This window comes from Pinus tabuliformis, chromosome X (genome assembly GCF_031772625.1).
Source record: "Pinus tabuliformis cultivar Carrire ecotype Pingquan chromosome X, CPIR1, whole genome shotgun sequence".
NCBI classification, from domain to species: Eukaryota; Viridiplantae; Streptophyta; class Pinopsida; order Pinales; family Pinaceae; genus Pinus; species Pinus tabuliformis.
Window position 1 is genome coordinate 999,271,268 of NC_142308.1, and position 19,207 is coordinate 999,290,474.

Consider the following 19,207-nt stretch of genomic DNA (forward strand, 5'->3'; position numbering starts at 1 on the left):
TTAAGAATAAAAAGGGAAAAAGTGTCGAAATGGATTTTTCATTGAGGGTTGTAGATAACCTTAAACAGGATAAAGGATCATTGCTGGGTAACAGGTAACCCTGTCGAGGCTATGGACGCCTGCTGGCAGCAGAGGCTCTACCTATGGCAAACGAGCATATTTTAAGGCTAGCACACAGAGAAAACTTTATTTTTCTTTACATGACCAAGTAATGGCTGATGTAGATAGAAGGGCGAGACTGAGGAAGCAAAAAATTAGAAAAGAAAGAAGTTGAAAGAAAATATCATTGATAGAATAAGGCATAATGTACTCTCTCTGTCCATAACAAAGTTTAGATTTATGAAAAATTTTCTGTTTTGGAAGTTCAAAGAATTCAATAGAAAAGTAGAGATAACTGGTTCTTCCAAGTGAATCGCCATTGTTGTGACCACCAACAACCCCCCTCCTCCTTTAGTATTAGCAATAACGCTAAAGAAGTGGGGACCCTTAGTAATAAAAAATCCAAAAAGATTTTATAAAAAAAATTTGCATTATACTCCTCAAAGATACATCGCACGGAGAAGAGTCAAGCATTCCTTTATGAGCACATTAAAAAAAATGCGAAGAAGCGGCGCGAAATTCATCACATCGCATACATTGAGAAGCGCCCATAAATGACTAATCTCAAGAAAATCTCCGATGGCCGATATGCGATATCGCATATCGCAACGTCGCATAAGCAGCACACGAATAACTTGACAAATTGCAGCAATCTGCGATCTGCGATGCCGCGATACTGCGATCAATGCAATGCCGCGATACTGAGATATATGCGATCTGCGATCTGTGATGCCGCGATACTGCGATAAATGTGATCTGCGATCAATGTGATCTACTAGTCACAGAAATCACCCATCGCAAATTTCCTCGGCTCAGCACCCAAGAAAAGCTGTCCCTAAACCAAAAAATTGAGCGCACGGCTTAAAGAAAATTAATGAATGTACGTCAAGGTATTCATGAAGGACAGTTTTGTGTTTTTCGAAGAGTCAGTTCACTGTGTGTGTCATGATTTTACACATTCGTAGAACTTGAAGCTTTCATGTCAAAATTTATTATCATTACTTTTTCCTTTGCGTGAACTGCAGGAAACATCTAAGGAAAAAGGGGAAAGTTCCAATGCTCGGAGAACAGAGAAGGGATGCTCTCATACACGGATGCCGCATACAACAGAAACACAGATTTCAGAGTGTTACTGAACAGATACTGATATCAATAGGCGATTCGACACTCAAGGTCAAGAAACTCACAAAAGCAGCATGTTTACAAAATTCTGAAGCTCATGCCCGGCAAAGGAAAAAGCGCTAAAGGCGGAAAATGCACCAGAAAGGCCCAGATCAAAGAACGGAGCCAGTTTTTGATGCGCGATTAGTGCCTAGCGCTAATCGCGCATCGCTAAGAAAATTTTTCAGAAAGCAAAACCCCTAACTTGCTTAGTCATCCACGAGTCTGGAAGCCGAGATAGAAAAAGTAGAGGAAGTTGAAGAGGAATCTGGGCTGTTACCAAGCATACACATAGTAAATTCACTCAACTAGAAGATAATTCTCAAAAATATCTTCCAGTTTACTAAACAGAGGTGCCAGCGCTTGTCATTTCTATTTTCGTAGCTCAAACAAAAGCAGAAGACGACCAGCCGACTCTTCCCAGGACAACACTAAGGAGCAAATGCAGAAATAGTTAGAAATTAGATTCAATTTTTAGAAATAAGTTTGCTTAGATAAAGGGCGGTCATTTTGAACCGTATCCGAAATTTATGTAATTAAGTTGTTTAGTTAGCAGTATTTAAACCCTTCTCATGCATTTGGAGAAGGGTCTGGAAATTTGTCAAAAACTTGTCCTCAGAACATGCACTTCTGCACCCTCAGAGGAGGTTTTGATGAATGAATGGATCAAGGTTTATTAATTTTTGCATTTGATGTCTGCTACTGATGTTGCACTTCTGTACTCTTAGTAGATATCAGAACAAGGAGAGATAAATCATTATTACTTGAAGCTTATGAGTAGGACCAGTCATAAATGGTACTTTTATCTCTTGGCCATTTCTGCTTATATTCTTAAAGTGATATATAGTTTTTAGTTGTTTATATGTTATTGCATGAATGTGTGAGTTACCATTTGACACTTTTGTACAGTGGAGTCATTTATTTATGTTTGATATATGAATAACTTATTATGCGATATGCTGTTCACAACTGTTTTGCCTAACTTTTTATGCAATTTGGTTCATCTTAATAGATTTCTATTCTTATGATAGCTGAATGATCTTTATTACCAGTTATTGTCTGAAATCTCTTTAGATCGCATAATAGAAAAAATACACCCCGGGTTAGCATAGATTAGATGTGTTGTTTTCATTAGATTATAATAGCATAGAATTAGATTAAGGTAGCTTAGATCAGAACTCTTAGATCAGCATAATCCAACTCTGCACACACACAGCCTTAGATTGGGAAACTGGTCCCATTATCCCCAGTCGGACCCGCTATACCAAACGGATAAGGAGCTGCCAACCAAGGTCCGGACCGGGTGGGTATCCCCCTTGTTGTCGACCCGATTTTCGGGGCTTCAACAGGATGATGATTTCAGTCAGAACTGGTATGTTTTTGTAGAATAATCTAGGCCATTGGGCATGGAGTCGATGCTGGTGAACTGCTGAAAATGTCTTTTGAGGGAAAAGGTTATGCTACAGAGCCAGACAAGCATCTGTGGAACAATTCTTCAAATATGTAATATGATGGGATGAAATCGGGGAATGAAAGGCAGCTAAGGATCTTTCACTAAACTGATAGAGGGAATGGTGGGAATATTATCTAGGAGCATTTAAGAATTCCTGAACAGCATTCATAATGATATAATAAATACTAACATGAGCAGTTAAGAATTCATGTTTATGATTAATTCTGAAGAAAACACATTTAACAACAGAGATTGAACAGAAGGTGTACTCAAACAATTCCTCTACTATTCTTTTTCTCTTTTGCTAAGTTAATGAAACATATACTGGAGTTAAGCAAACATAGAAAGACACAACATAGTTTAGGATAACTTATTGCTCCATCAAACAACACAGGAATTCTGTAGCAGAACGCAGATCATTACTTTGACATCAAACAGTGCAGAGATCAGGAACTTTTCCAGCCATTTGGATTAGATAGTCTGAAAATTTACAAAACAGTGTCTAAGAGAGAAAATCACCAACCCCAAATACGTTGTATGGGGAGGTATATATACAAAAATTAGATACAAATATCTAACTGATGAGTTAATAGCTCATAAATTCTATGCCAACCCCTGAGGAATTACAGCTGAAAGAGTAAATACAACAGTAAATATTTAGTGCATTAGCTGTCCATCTTGTCAGAAAGTTTTGACTTTTGTGACCAACTGAGTCGGCTGGAGCTACGCTGTCCAAAATCTGCACGTTTCCCTTCTTGGGCTTGCTGTCCCAGTATTTTGCTGAGTCATTATTCTCACCCGCTCTGCCAGTTGTCTTCATGCTGCATTAAATTTTGTTGACCTGAGGCTGATTAGGAGAGACAGAACCGAGATCATTGGGGCAAAATTTGCAGCATTGCTTGCCACCAATCTTCTTTAGGCAGTTGGTGTCTTCGTATTTTTATTAGAGTTTCATCTGCCTCTGTGTACCTGTAAAAATTGGGTGGGACCTCAAACAGGTGATTAATTTCATGCTCAATGTAAAATAAATTTTCCAGCTTGTCATAGAGGCTCTGCCCTGATGGAGGTCCTGCTTCTTCTGAAGTGCTTGTGGATGCTGTGATCTGATTTGCAATGAAATTGGTCATCCTAGTGGCATACTGCTCACGGGTGAGTAGTCTTCCAGCACCGGTCAGTAGGCTGGGCAATCCTTTGCCTTGTAATGCACCCATTCTAAGCTTGTAATCATCTACCTCAGCCTGCATTTCCTGACATTTTCTCTCCAAATTCTGCACAAAATTTCTGAGGGTCAGCACCTTTTTGGCTGTTAAAATAGTATCTGTTCTGTTGCTGATGTCTAAGGCTGCCAACTCCTCCTTGGTGTGAGTGTTGAGGAAATGTATCATCCTGCTAGCCTGCTCAGGCATATTTCCTAGTGCTGCTCTGGCCTTTTGGCTTTCGATTTGAGCTTGGCCTATTAACTCAATCTGCTCATGCACTGTTTTGATTGATTTCCACTGTTTGGTGATAGAGTGGTCAATCTGGGTCCAAAAAATTTTCTTTATCTCAGCCAGAGTCTTCTCTAAATTCAGTTCCTTTTCCAAGGCCTTTATTCTATCTTTCAGGGCCTTAATTTCTCTGGTCCGCTCAGCTACTGTCATTTTGGACTTGTCATATTTTTCTTCAAGCTCAACCAATTTTTCTTTGGCTTGTTTAATCTCTGTTGCCTGAAGCTCCAGATCCTTGACAGATTTTGTCAAATCATCCATGCTTATGCTAGCCTCAGGAGCTGTTGTTGTTGTTTCCGGAGTATCTGAAGTTGTTGTAGCCGTTGGAGGGGTCGCTGCTGCTTTTGTAGTTACTGCAGTAGTTAGAGCAGTTTGAGGAGGCTGGGAGGTCGACTCTCCCTACTTGTTTTGCAGTGCCTTTTCCAACTCTTCTTCCATTTGGACAATTCTTTGATTCATTTGCATTAAGAGGTCCAATGTGTCCTCAGCTTCTTTCTCTTTTACTAGCTCTCCTGTCTGTGGATGCATGGTTGAGGAGAGCCTCATTTTCTTTTTTAGAGCAGCAATATCATCCTCCTTTTTCTTCATTAGAGCTTTGATAGCCTTGGGATTCTTAGGATCATGCCCCAGGTCTACAATAATGTCCTCCAATGTTTTGATTCTGTTGTCTTTGGCTGTGGAGGACATTCTTTCTAAATCAAGCTAAGTATTAGTGTTCCTCAGAGATTCTTTTAACTCATGGGCCATTGTGGCCTTATCTACCAATGTGGCATAGACCATTTCCCCTGTTTGCTTATGCAGTTGTATTTGATCCATGGGGTGAATGTCTTTTTCCATAACCTCCAACCTCGTTCTGACATAATCTACAGCCAACTGAGGCTGCTGTACCTTGGGTTTAAAATGGCTGAGAATCATTTTTTCCTCTTTGATGTCATATGCTACCATCAACCTTTCTTGGTTGGCAGGTGTTGCCTTGAGAAATTGGTCATATAACTACACTCTTAACAGCTCATTTTGTGCCTTAATTTCTTTAAAGGAGGCCTTGATGCTAGTTGGCCTCTTGCTTTGCTGCGCGGAGGAGGACACCTCCATGCCATGTTGTCTTTCCTGCTCTTGTTGAAAAGAGTTTGTGGCTGTTTGTTGACTGCCTTCTCTATCTTTCCTTGGGCTTCCAAGGATTTCTTCACCGATTTCCTCCACAACTGGAGAATCAACCTTTTGCCTCTTGGCTTCAGGCTGCTGAGTGGACCCACTAGCAGGTGTGGACTCATCTCGGTCTTGTTTTCTACCTCTTTCCTCATGGACAAGAGTCTGCAAGGTAGGCATTGTTGGTGCTTTTGTTTGTTGTGGAGGAGCCTGTACTTAAGGTTGCTCCATTGAAGAGGCAGGCTGTTATGTGATCACTTCCTTTTCTGCACCCATTATCTCCTTGCCCTTTGCTGTACTTGTTGCTGATATAGATGGTCCCTGGGCAGCTGGTGTGGCTGCAGCAGCGGATGTACCTTCTCCAATTTGATGTGGCAGCTTGAATGTTACCTGCTGCACAGAATCCAAGTCAAGAGTTTTTCTAAATCCTTGACATTTTTTTTCCATTATTTCCTCTTGAGTTAATTCCTCAACTAATGTACCTTGCAACCACTCATCTTGGTTTGCATATTGCTCAATTTGTGGATATTTACAGTGGTCATAACCTAGCAGCTTGTATTTGACTCTTCTGGCACTAATAAAACCTTCCGGGTCATAAGGGACCCACCAGAAGCTCCTCTTTAGCTTATATTTGTCCCTGAGAATTTGATCAGCATCTTGCCAACCTTCTTTCTTGTTCATGATGAAGGGGCCTAGATGGTCTTTGAATTTGAGGTGGGCTTTCTTTTTGGCACTATGAAAGTGGGTGAGATCAAAACTAATGAGTTGCCTATAGTATTCCAAGGCAAACAATCTCATTGGTACATACCTTGGAAGCCTGTAAGGACAGAGCTCACAGCCATAGATTCTGATGACAGTATGGTTTTGATATAGGTACCAATCACCTATTTTATAGCTCTTGGACAGCTGCAAGGTCTTCTGAATCTCAAATGACAATCTGGGAGGAGGGGATCTCATTAGGAGGCAAGAGAATGGGTATACAAATTGGTCAACAAACTCACAGTAAGAAAATGGAGAGTTTTGAACTTCATGGAAGACCGATGACCAGAAGATGACAAACCTCTTTTCACCCCTAGAATCCAATTTCTTGATGGGGCATTGGAAGCTTTCAGACTGGTAATACATGAATAAGTGTTAGATATATGATGAATATTTGAATACTCCCTCCCTATCCACTTTCAATAGCTGGTCATGTATTTTATTGGCTATAAACTTGGCAAAGTTATACTTGTAAGCATGGGGCTGGCCTGGACTATACGTAGCTAATAATACCAACATTGTTTCATCAATGTGCTCACTAGTTTTGAAGCCCAGCACATAAGAGATCATATCAACTAGAATCTTGCCCACCTCATTGAAATGGACACATAAGAAAGGAGGTGGGCCTGTAGGCTGGCGGTCTGCCCTCATGAATGTCTCAGTGATTTTTTCAATGTCAGTACTGGAGAGTTTGGAGCCTGCATCCAGCAAATAATTCATGGAGAAGGGGAACAACAACTGAGTCTGCTTGAAATTGATCATTTGGTTGATGGAGTCAGGATTAATGTGGAAAAGTATGCTCCTAGATGGAGACTTAACAGCTCTCTGAGTTGGCTCATAGTTCTCAGCACATAAGCGGATGATCTCTGGAAAAATATTAACAGATGGGAGGAAGTAATAAGGCAGATTAGACTCCCATATACCATACATGTCATTGTTGCTTAGATAGCTATTTCTCAACTGGCAGAAAGTCTGCAAGTGGTTTCTGTCACCAACAAGATCTTGGATAAGGTAATCTCTATTAGCAAGAGGCATGGCTTCAAGCTCCTTGTTTGGTGGATTCATAGGAGTGACACTAAGAGCTGATGGAGTAGCCATTACAGAACTTTCAGGTGTTATCTTTAGAATGAAGTTTTTGAGTAGAACAGGCTGAGGATGATAGCTTGTGAGGATTTGAAGAGGAGTGGCAGAATGAGTCTAGCTGAAGCCAAAGTCTTCAATATTTTGTTGCTGTATTGAAAAGAACAATTTGCAGAGTTTCTTTTGAGCTTTAGTTTCTTTTGGAAAACTCTCTGAATTTAGAGACAGTGAGAGCAAATGTAGAGGAGAAAAGGATTACAGCTTAATGCACTGAGAGCTTGAAGTGAAACACGGCAAAAGGGAACAATGCCAGGCAGGTGTGAGACTATATCAAAAATTCAAGCCCGAAAATGGATTCTAGCACGGTGAAATTATGAACAGTGTGTGGTTCTCTTAAACAGGGGGTGCATTAGATTATTTAGGCCAACATTTATAGGACAACACCATTAAATTTAGGAGTTTGTAGGCAATTGAGTGAAAAAATTCCAGAGAACGGGAAGAACACGGGCAAACAGGTGGAATGTGGCAAATACCTGGATTAGCTAGCGCTGAGGGTGGTCGAGTTGATTGAAGGGCGAAGATTGACGTCGAATTTGCAGGTGGCAGCGTCCAAAGTGATGAAATTTTAAATCTGGAGGCAGTTTGGAGTGAACAGCAGAATAGCGCAGCTGCAACTTTTCAATGAAAATGACCGAAAATGGTCACTTTCGGCATTTTTAACGAAAAATTTGGCGCATACGCGCTTTGGCGCTTTCCCATGATGACATCAGCATGACGTCATCAACGGGCCTCGGGTACGAACGGGTGACATGGACGCTGACTGGGATGATGATGTGGCGAGACACGGTGGCACAGCGTGGGTGCGGGAGGACAGCGTGGCGGGCGACGTGGGGCAGCGGCGGGGACCGGGTGTGACGTCATGGTGACAGGACTGCTAATGTAATGGGTGGAGGGCGGTTTCTTGGACGGTGGTTTCTGGTTTCCCCACACCGCCTTTGAGCAGAAGCGGTTTCAGGGGGGAGGCCTCCGAACACCCTGGGCTGTCGACACGTGGCGGGGGCCGGCGGCAAAACCGCCCATCCCCCGGATGTTAAAGCCCAGCACGTTGTGGGCTGAAAACACCCGCCCATCATTGGATCGGGCGTGGTGGGAGATCGACGGCTGGTGGGGCCTTTGGCGCGGCGTGCAAGTTCGAAGTGGGACCGGCCCATAACTAAATAATATATTGTAACTGCGGGTTCTAACTTTAGCTCAGGTGGGTTTTTGGGGGTAGGATTAATGCGGGTTATTGAGGCACAATGTTTAATCAAAAACATTTAAACATTTAAGATTGGGTTTAGACCGTGGGGTAATTTGCAAGGGTTTAGGTAATTGGGGGTTTAAGTATGGGCTATTAATCTTAACCAGAGGTTAGATTAATTCTGGGGTAAGGACGCGGAAGGGTTGATTATAGCCCCAAATGGACTAATATCTCCCATAACTGTGTTACTTAGCTATAATGCTAGGGGGTGGGATAGTTAATATTTTTTTGGGAATTTTATATAGTTTTTTGTAGAAAATAGGGGTGGGGATGTAATTAGGAAGCTATATGATAGGGTTAGGAGTTAATATGGGTATGTGAGGTGAAGTGTGAGGGAGAAATTGAGCTTGAGAACTGAAACTTAGAAACCAGAAATGGATGAAGTATGAAGTGAGGGCTTTACACAAGAAATGTGGCTTCTTTTTTGAAGAAGAAGGTCACAACTTGACATGACTTTCTCAAGGGAGAAATGTAAGAAGGACTGTTTAGGCAGATCCTAAAGTCCTCAAGGGGATATTAGTAAGAAACCTTTTGAAAGGAATGAGGGAAGTTAGACATGCTTTGATAGTTTTTCCATATAGACCATTGTTCTTGCCCTTCTCTTATTGATGAGATGAGATATGATTTTCAATATATCAGATGGTGATAGCTTGCTTCTGCAACCTCCAACTGCCTACCTTGCCTAATAGACCTAACATTTTTTCTTCTTTTGGATGGGTGCACTTAGCCTTGCAAACCCTGGTAATCCTCTTTTCTTTTGGTTGCCCTCCTATCTAAATCTACCCTTATATCTTCCAAGGGCCTAGATTAAGCAGTTGGGCTCCTTCCTTTCTCTATGTAGCTACTCATCTGCCAAGCTTGAACTATTTGAATAGGTATTCATTCTCTAGTCTAGAACAAGCAATTTAAAACATGGCATGGTCCAGTTTGAACTGTTGGGCCATCCATCAAGATAGCAGTGGCTCTTTGGTTAGCCACTTTCCTAGTCTTTCTTTGGGGTTTATTTCAATTATTTTTTCTGACCAATTCATTTTATTGCCTTTTGATTATTCTTTTAAGGCATTCCCTCTTTACATTTTTTAACTGTCTGTTCCTTTCACAAAATATGGAACCTTTGTAACATCAAAGATGAACATTTTTGGCACTTCCACTATCAATCATGAAAAATGAAACCCTATTGGTATAGGAGACTAACAGTGTCCTGGTCCTCCACAATTGTATCAAATTAGTTGTCCTTGACCTCTACCAGGTCCTCCTCCGCCTCGGCCTCATCTGCACCCCTGAAAGCCCATTCGCACCATCCCAGTGCTTTGGTCAAGGGGCTGCGTTTCTACCTAAACTCTATAGGCAGGTGTTCTATCCATCATCAATTTGTAACTTCGGCAATTGCACTCATCATGCCCTACCGGCTTGTAGAATTTGTAGAACAGTTGTTACGGTGTTTGTACAAACTTCTACAACAAATGGCAATGATTAGTTGTATGTTTTCCTGCTACCTGACATATAGCACACCACAATGCAGGTCAGGTGCTTGGTCCTGCTTGGGCTTCCGGCCTCAAGGGCATCGGTCCTCCTCTTGCAATATAGTTCGCAAAGACCGAGCAATGGTCTTTGTCATGCCCCTAACCTTTACATTTCAGGTACCATATCTCTTCGCGCACCTCTAGTCGAACTGTTCTGTCCTACTTAAAACTTTGCATTTCAAAGCAAATATTTTGCAACTGCACATGGATCTCACATCGGCATCTCATGCAGTCTTATGGCAATATCTAAGGCCCGTGCCTGAGTCATAATCTTCTGTTGTGATATTGCAACCCTTAGGTGAGGTAGGAGTGAAGCCACAAACCATTCATGGTGCTGTCCATATGTTAAGTTCATACTAGCTTCGTAGATTTTAAACTTCAATCTTTGATCTAATTCCCAAGGTGTCTCACCTGGTTTCATCGCCATTTCCTTGAACCCCACAATCGACTATGCCTTGGATTTAGGACTACTAAACTCTTTATTCAACACAGTTTGGATTTATACCAATCTAGCATTTGGGTTATCATTAGAGTACTTGATGTACCAAGTTAGCGCACGATCCTGCAAAGTTCTAACCAATGTTGCATTCTTCAGTTGATCATCTGTGACACCCTAAGCTTCCCATATAGCTTTTACGATGAACCAAAACTTGTCTGGGTCCTCATTTCCCAAGCCCTTAAACAAAGGCAGCGTCACTGAATTCGCCATGTTGAACCATGGTGTAGGTCGTGGTGGGGCGAAGTCACAGGTGACGATGGTGAAGTTGGAGGTGGTGTAGGTGGAGGTGGCAGTTGTGGGAATCTCTATCTTATTAATTGAATTGCACTTCACAGAGAAGCCTACGCTACTCCCTCTTCATCACCCAATGGAGGTGAAATCAGTGGGCTATATTCAGGACCCTTTCTTCCTTCGTTCCTGTAAGTCTTTCCACTTTGTATAGCTCCAAACATCAAGGTAGCTACATAACCCATTTTTCACACAATAACATCTTAATCCAGGTATTTAAAGACTTCAAGTACTTACCTCGCAGACCTTTGAAAAAGCGTCGCTCCACCTCGTTGTAACTAACTAAGGTATCAACTATGAATTCAGTCACAAATCCTCCTATGATGCGATTGAGCCAATGATCAATAGCACGGGCGATCTTATCCTCAGAGGCTTCCAGTCTTTATACTAACTCCGGGTCCAGACAATAGGACTGTCAAGTCTCCACCTTCCTTGGCTATCCGCTAGCTTCGTGATCCACTCATATAACTCAACTAGAAAGGAACAGAAAAAGATCTCGTGGATTTCTATATATAGGTACCTGTCCAACCACTGTTCCTTTGTTAGCCATGGATTTCTGTTCTCTTGTGCCATGAATTCGTGTATCTTCCTATCCAAATAGTCTTCGACCTATTTCTTAGTTAGATTCCAGTGATACGACATCACACATCTCTCATGTAGATGCCGGTCCCAGCAACAAAACCATTTGTTGGCTTCATGGGGCCTGACCCAGTTTCATTGTTAGTTAGCCAAACAAATCCCTACCCTACTAGCCCTTTCGGCATTAGCTCGCAGAGCGTAGACTGAAGTCTCATCCGAAGCAATATAGGGGGATGCTGGAACCATGTTTCCGCTCCCTAAGATGGTCGTGATGTCGGTTTATATCCCCTATTCCTACTTTCGTGTAGCTCACTAAGCTTTAGGGCTCTATTAGTCTACCCTTTATTCTACCCTCCAGTGCCTCCGTGACGGTGTATGATTGACCTTCATGCAGCCTTAACCATGATCCAGGTACTTCCGCACAGCTATGACAACGTACTATATTGGTTCCCAAGTTATCTTAAGTGCTCTACTTATCTTACTAATCAATCACAGTTAGCACCGTGCAAATTGATATTCTTACTTGCGTTCACTTAACCAATATTATCACATAAACATTGTAAATTAAACCCAAAACACAACATAAGCAGATGCATTAACAAGAAATAAATACACAAAATTTGTAGAATACTTCCTTTTATTGATATCTTCAGTTTAATATAGACTTTATCTGCCCTGCACACATAGCTGTAGGGGTCTGCGCACTCAGCTGCAGACTTCCACCCTAGGCCTTTGCACACTCAGCCACAGAGCCTCTACCTATGATAAGACCCGAGAACACTTAGACTTCAATGCTTCACCTCATTCTTCACTACCTACTTAGAACTACTTAGAGCTTACTTACTTAGCTCCTTTTTATACAATCCCATGGTCTGCGGACCATGGGTAGATCTTTACAGCTGACTTTACACTTTACAAAATAAGGGCAGACAACCCTTTATGACTCTTGACACCTTCGCGCTTTGCGACCACAAAATGTGGAGACTTTACAAATTTATTACAAAATTATCCCAAAACATGGGATTTTAGCCCCAAAACTGTCCTTGGGGGAACCCGTTCCCAACACTCGCTGTGATGTTGCTGCTTGATGTCCTTGTCCACAAACAAATTGATGTCTTTGTGAGTAGGCAAGCTCATAGACACTTGATCGACTGCATCCCCAAGCATGCTCTGAATGATGTCTTCGTCTCTGCTCTCCTGGAAGCCATTATACCTGTACTGCTAAGAGGTAGATGAACACTCGCGATAGCTGGAGACATGGAAACACTCATAGCAAGCAATTTTTCAGTCAAAAACCAGAATGAACATGAGAACTGACTTGCAACATACGTGGGTGAATGATCATGAAGGTTGTGCAATTTCGGTCGGGCGGTCGGGAGACAGACTGCCAAAGCTGCACAAGGCATAGTTCGGGCTACTGAGAGATTGACTAACTGTTGGAAATGTGCAATGCACAGTCCATTCTGGATGTTGACTACTAGGATTGTGCATTGCATAATTAAAGCTAGGAAGGATTGTTGGCCCAGGGACAGATTTGCGCAATTTCTTGAGCCAAGCAGCCACTATACTCCAGAAATGCGCAAAACAGTCCTGGAGGCCAGTGTTGGGTAGGAATGTGCAAATCTGGAGAGGAAGGTGAGCCTTCCTTCCCCAGATTGCGCAATGCATCATTGGTGAAGGTAGAGTCTCGGCTAAAGTTGGCTCGACTCACCAACAGGTAACTGAAAGCAACTAAGACAGTAAATGCATGGCGACATTAAGTGATAGTAGAAGTGATTGACAGTGCATGAAAAACATGAATGAAATATTCAGCAAACAGATCAACATGCATGTGGGTGAGGAAATTTTCCGGTTGGGTGAACATCTCTGCAAAACAGTTTCATGCATGCGACAACAGTGAGATAGCAACATAAATTGAAAAAAAGCTAGGAAAAGCTAGAATACATGTAAACGGCAATAGGCGTTCAAATAAATCAAGAAAAAAACACTCACACAAGCGAATAAACAAAAAGCGACAGAAATGCAGCACAAGGCATGGGAAGTGAGCTTACCCCAAAACAATTGAGTTGAATGTGCCGACTTCTCCTAGATGTGATGTGGGATGTCAGAGCTACAAGGTTGATGTGAGGAACGATCTCTATGGTGTCTAGTTGATGAGTTTTGATAACATCAAGGTTTTTATGCGCATGGCACAAATCTAGGGGAAGTGACACTTGGAGGGAGGTTTTTGAATTGTTCCTTGCATGTAACCTCCAACTGCTAAACATAGATCCCTGAAACAAGGGATGCATTTGCATGCTACCTTGGGAGAAAGAACCGATGCATGCAATTTTGTTTGGATCAGTCCTGGAGGGAATCGGTCAACTCAATTGCACATGTAAGAGACTGCTTGACTGTTTGAGAAAAATGTGCATTTCTGGCTGGGATATGGGCTGGCTGCCTAGGCGATTTGCACAATTTTTGGGCTGAGCAGCTGACTATTGCCCATATTTGCACAAATCCTAGGTTGAATAGCTTGCTGCTGGGAAAATTTGTGCAAATCCTGCTAGGAGGGTTGGCTAGTAGGATTGCACAATCCTGGAGCCCAACAAGCTGTCAAAGAGGATTGCACAATTTCTGGAGGGAATGCTGGTTTCCCTCCAAAAATGCACAATTTTTAATGGGAAGTTGCTCAACCTACAACTGGACCAAGTCCAGGCAAGCAGCCTATGAAGGGAAAAGAACAAACTGTGATTGACAGGCTGCCTTTGAGCAAGAAAGACAATGAAGCTTGAGGACTTGACGAAGCAAGGCAATATGTTGTGAAGGTTGGTAGGGAGGCTCCAAAATAGGCTAAGGAAAAATTTTGGAGGGTGGTTGTAGCCGCTACAACACTTGGTGACACACTGGTAGAAATATAGCTCTTTGAATGGACCTTGTTCATGAAAAGAAAGTTTAACACCTCTGGAAGTATTGTTTAGCTCTTAGCTTGTCTTGGCTTCACACTAGCTTCATTGTAAGATGTAGCATCTACCAAACTCTTGGTTGATTGAAACACATTCCAAACCAAGGCAACACAATTGTTTCGATTGGGGTTGAGGGGTATATAAGTGCACAAGTAGAATAGTTGTAAGAGTCTAAGTTTCATCTTTGGTGTTGCTCCACTACCAGCAAGCCTGGATAGTACCCCGGTGGAGTCACATAGGAACACAAGCATGGCTCCACTGCCAACGAGCCTGGTCAATACCCCAATGGAGTTAATTGCATCACCTCCCTCCATTTTCACTGTGCATAGCACTTATTCATTTCGAAGGCAGAAGAGGGATCCCAACTTATTGAGAGCAGAAGAGGTTGTTCCAGTAGATAAGTAGTTTATTGTATCTTTTATGTTCCTATTAAGGTTTTTCCCCCTCACCTTACCCTACTCGACTAAGCTGACAGGGGTTAACCCAAAAACAACCAACTAGAGAAGGTGACACTATTTAACATGCAAGCATTGTGTTTTCACCAAGGTTCGCTTCGAACAGTATGTATTTTCCTTCGACGTATTATGGACTAAATGTAACAAGCTCATCATACAGAGGCGAGATGACAGATAACCAAGTAGTGATAGTTGTACAAGCCCTCTTGTACTTTACCCAGTTTTCTTCAAGAGTCATACATGGTTTTATGCAAAACTAACCTATGAATGAAACAAGCAAATGAATGAAAAATCAATAAAGCAAAGCAAGAGCAGAAGCAAAAATGAAAGCGAAGCAACTAAACAAACCAACAAGCAAACAAACAATCAAACAAAGCATGTAAGAATACAAACATGCAAGCAAACAATTGAAAGAAAACACTACTCCTACTCCTACACTAATGGTACATGGGCCTAATATCGTGAAGTGATACTTCCAATGCAGCCACCAACGCATTGGTAGACCCATGTTGGTGAAGGCTTGGTCCACGAGTAACCCAGTTGTGCAGATCAAAAAATAAAAAAGATATAACAGTGAAAACAGCCACACTTCATGTTTCAAAGTGCCCATGGGACATAAGTGAGTGCATGTGCATGACGGATAGTCTGTGGACTAATCATGGTGTTGTGTGACACTACGTGCAACTTTGAAGCAAAAACACACTCTTGACTGAGACATGCAAGCAAACTAAAGAAACAAAGATAACTTGCGTCGTGCACGAGTGCTTGCAATGTAAGATTCCTCCAATGCATGAGCAATGGTATCGTGTAGTTCGAGTGGAGGAAGTGTGATTTGTGTGTGAGATGGATATTCAATGCATACAGATGAGTGATGAGGAGCCTTGGGTGATTGAATAGTTTCATGATCGAACACGAGACTAACCTCAAGAGAATGAGAACCTGACATAACCATCAGCTCGGGCTAAAGTGCCTTAACAGTCTTGGGTGTCTCAACTTCATCATTAGGTAGATCATCATAAATCGGTGGCTTCGAGAGATCAATTGTGATAGATTCATGATTGCGATAAAAAATAGAAGAAAATGGATCATGACCACCACGATAAAAAAAAAAAATCAATGAATTCTTTGGCATCCTCGTAATCAGATAAATCAAATAGAGGGGTAGATGAAAAGTGAACGAACTCATCCTCTGTGTTTTTGGAAAGGACAGATGAAGGATCAAGTGGATTTTCAATGAGTAACTTATCCTCTCTGTTGTCGAATGATGGACTAGCATCCGATGATCCCTATGAGTGATCAATAATGGGTGCATACATGGATGAATACACACATGCAAAATCATGGATGACAGGTTCACCAAAGAGGCTAGGAAAGAATCGAGGGGGATCAGATGAAAGGGAGTCATCCTTCGCCAAGTGTTGATGTTCAAGCTCCCACTCATACTCTCCATGAATGATAATGCATGTTGGTTTTGCAACACCAACTCCTTCAATGGGTTGTTCCTCATTGACAACAAGTGAAGAGTTCGGAATGGACGAACACAAGACAACATCATGTGGAGGAACACCTGAGTGCAAAGACAAAGGTCGAAGAAAAGAATTCATATGAGAACTTGAAGGAATCACAACCAAATCTGTGCGAAAATTGAGTGGAGTGATGTTGGGAGGGTGTGAAGGTTGAACATGTGTACAAACATGACTTTTAGCATCACTGGGTGATGGTGGAACTATTGAATGAGAGGGAGGCGGACAATCCATTGGGGCAGTGTGTTCCTGCCACATGGGATTGCGCAGTTCCATCAACGAAGAAGGTTGAGAGAGGTTTGACATCAAGGTTTCTCTTTGGACGGGCAGATTTCTTAAGGCAGTACTCGAACTGGTCCCAAAGATAAGAGAACTTCATCTGGCTTTGGAGCTTGAAACTATAAGTCACGGAAGCGCTACCAAATATTAATAATGGATTCATGCAGAGCCCTCCGTAGCTATAATAGTTTCTGGTCATGATGGTCTAGATTAAAATGATAGAATGTGTCTTCAATAAGATCACAAAAGTGCTCAAATGAGTGCACGGTGTAAGCTAGTATGCTAAGCACCCAACAAAATGGAGATTCACGAAGTGTGAATGCAAGAAACAAACCAGCCTATTCGTCAGTAAACTCATCTTCGTCATGAATCATGGAAAGAAAGTTATTTAAGTGCTTAGGCCAGACCACTTCGCCTTCACCATCATACATGTAAGTGGACAAGAGATCAAATAGTGTCCCTGAGATGGAGACATCTTCACGATTCAAAAAACACCTCGGGGGAAGAAGAATGCAAGACTCCATGAAAGATATGAAAAGGTTCAAAACTGGATGAGAGGACATTGCTTGTCATCAGGCCCTCCTTCTAGCGCCAGAAATGTTGATGGTTCTGGAACCGCCAACATGTCAAGGGGATCTCCACAATAAGAAGTCCCAATTAGACCTTAGACCATTTGGTGTAGGAGTCCCAACTGTGTGTCATAAGGTAATGCCTTAACCGCAATCTCGCACATAGGCAAGTAAGATAACTTTGTCAGTAGCAAGGGTGTGACTGATGCAGAGAGTCAAGGAATGTGTACGAGAGGTTCCAACACTTCGAAGGAAGAGGAAGGTGAAGGTGAGTTCTAGGTTGAAAGGGATCAGTCCTAACTCGACTAGGAACACACCACACAAAGGACATGCACAAGTTTTTGTGGAGTAGTCCACTCAGATGCGGCAGTTACAACATATAAGGTAAGATAACACAAGCAACAATCACATCAGTCCGAGACGAGTGTGATGGTTGATACAAAAAGGTTCATGAAAAAGGTCCGTTTGATGTCTGGTAGAGCAGTCGACACAGACGGTGACAACATTAACAACATATGCAACACATTAACAACAAAATTCATAATTGCATACAAATCATTTCATATAAAAGTATGTAAGTCAAACAAAATACATCATTAAGGCAATCGGAACAATCCATCTACAATAAAGACATATGCATGAAAATGTATTGGCTCTTATTGTTAAAGAAGTGTAAGTCACAGTCATACAATACACCATGTAAAACTTCTATCCCCAATAGTGGAACGTTACAGCCACATCTGCCTGCTCCTCCAAAGAGATGTACTAGCTCCATGCAGTGGAGAAGCCAAGGCACGTTACAATACTATCCAAGCCTTCTTCAAGATAGTCTTCATAGAAGCTTGGCTAACCAAAAGTGTTTACAATGAGTTACAAGGGACTATTTATAACAAAATGTGGGGTGACCCTTGACATTCCCCTTTGTGATAGTTCAACTACCCTCATGACTCTTCACCTACTCTATGACTGTTACATCCAACTATTGACACTCAACTTACACTTGACATGACTCAACATTACAATGCACATGTACTCATGTGAGACAACATGGCTTGAGGAAGCTTTGCAAGACATCACTGACACTTGGTCCACTATGATGAGACCAACTCTTTGACATGCTTGTGATGGTGAAGTTGGTGAGCTAATGCCAAGCTTGGTCATTCGTGATGGTGTGCATGTACCTCATGGTGACATCTTGCTAAAGCGAACTCTTGCCTCTGCTGCAACCGGTGCATTGGTTCGGCTCCTTCATCCAACTCATCTGCTAACATGTGCATGGTCTTCTTGGGTACAGTTGAACCAAAAACACACTGATGCATAGTGTTTGTGTTGATCTTCAAGTGTGTTTTGGTGATCATGTGCATCAAATTTCCGAAGTGCATGTTCAACCCTAGTTGGACTTGCTTCTTGTCTTCGCCTTGGTGAGTGTGTTGAATGGGTTTGATTTCATGTGTGCACTCAATGACATGCATGATACTGGGTCCTTTGCATGTGATCAAAAACACTGCTCACCATGTTTTCTTTGTGTCAGCTGCTGGGATGGATCCTTAACTTTTATTGGTGTAGTTTGATCCGTGAGTGAATGTTGTTCCCATTGATGTTCCTGTTCCTGTTGAAACTCATTGGACTATTTGTGCAGCTTCATGTTGTTCTTGAGTTGCTTCTTCTACACATCTAACTCCTTCTTTGTTCCATCTTCTGCCTTAGCATGATATTCATGTTGCGCCATCACTTCATAGCCTGAGTCTCCAAAGTTTCTTTCATTATCAGTGGATCTACTTGATCTTGCAACTTTGCTCCGCCTTTATGTCGTTAATAACCTTCCTCTTGCATTCATTGCGTTTGCTTCATTCGCTGTGTTCATTACATTTGGTATGCTAACTCGAGCTGTTGTTCATGATGTTGCTCACTGTGATGCTGCTGCTTGATGTCCTTGTCCACGAACAACTTGATGTCTTAATGAGTAGGCAAGCTCATAGACACTTGATCGACTGCATCCCCAAGCATGCTATGAACGGTGTCTTTGTCTCTACTCTCTTGGAAGCCATTGTACCTATACTGC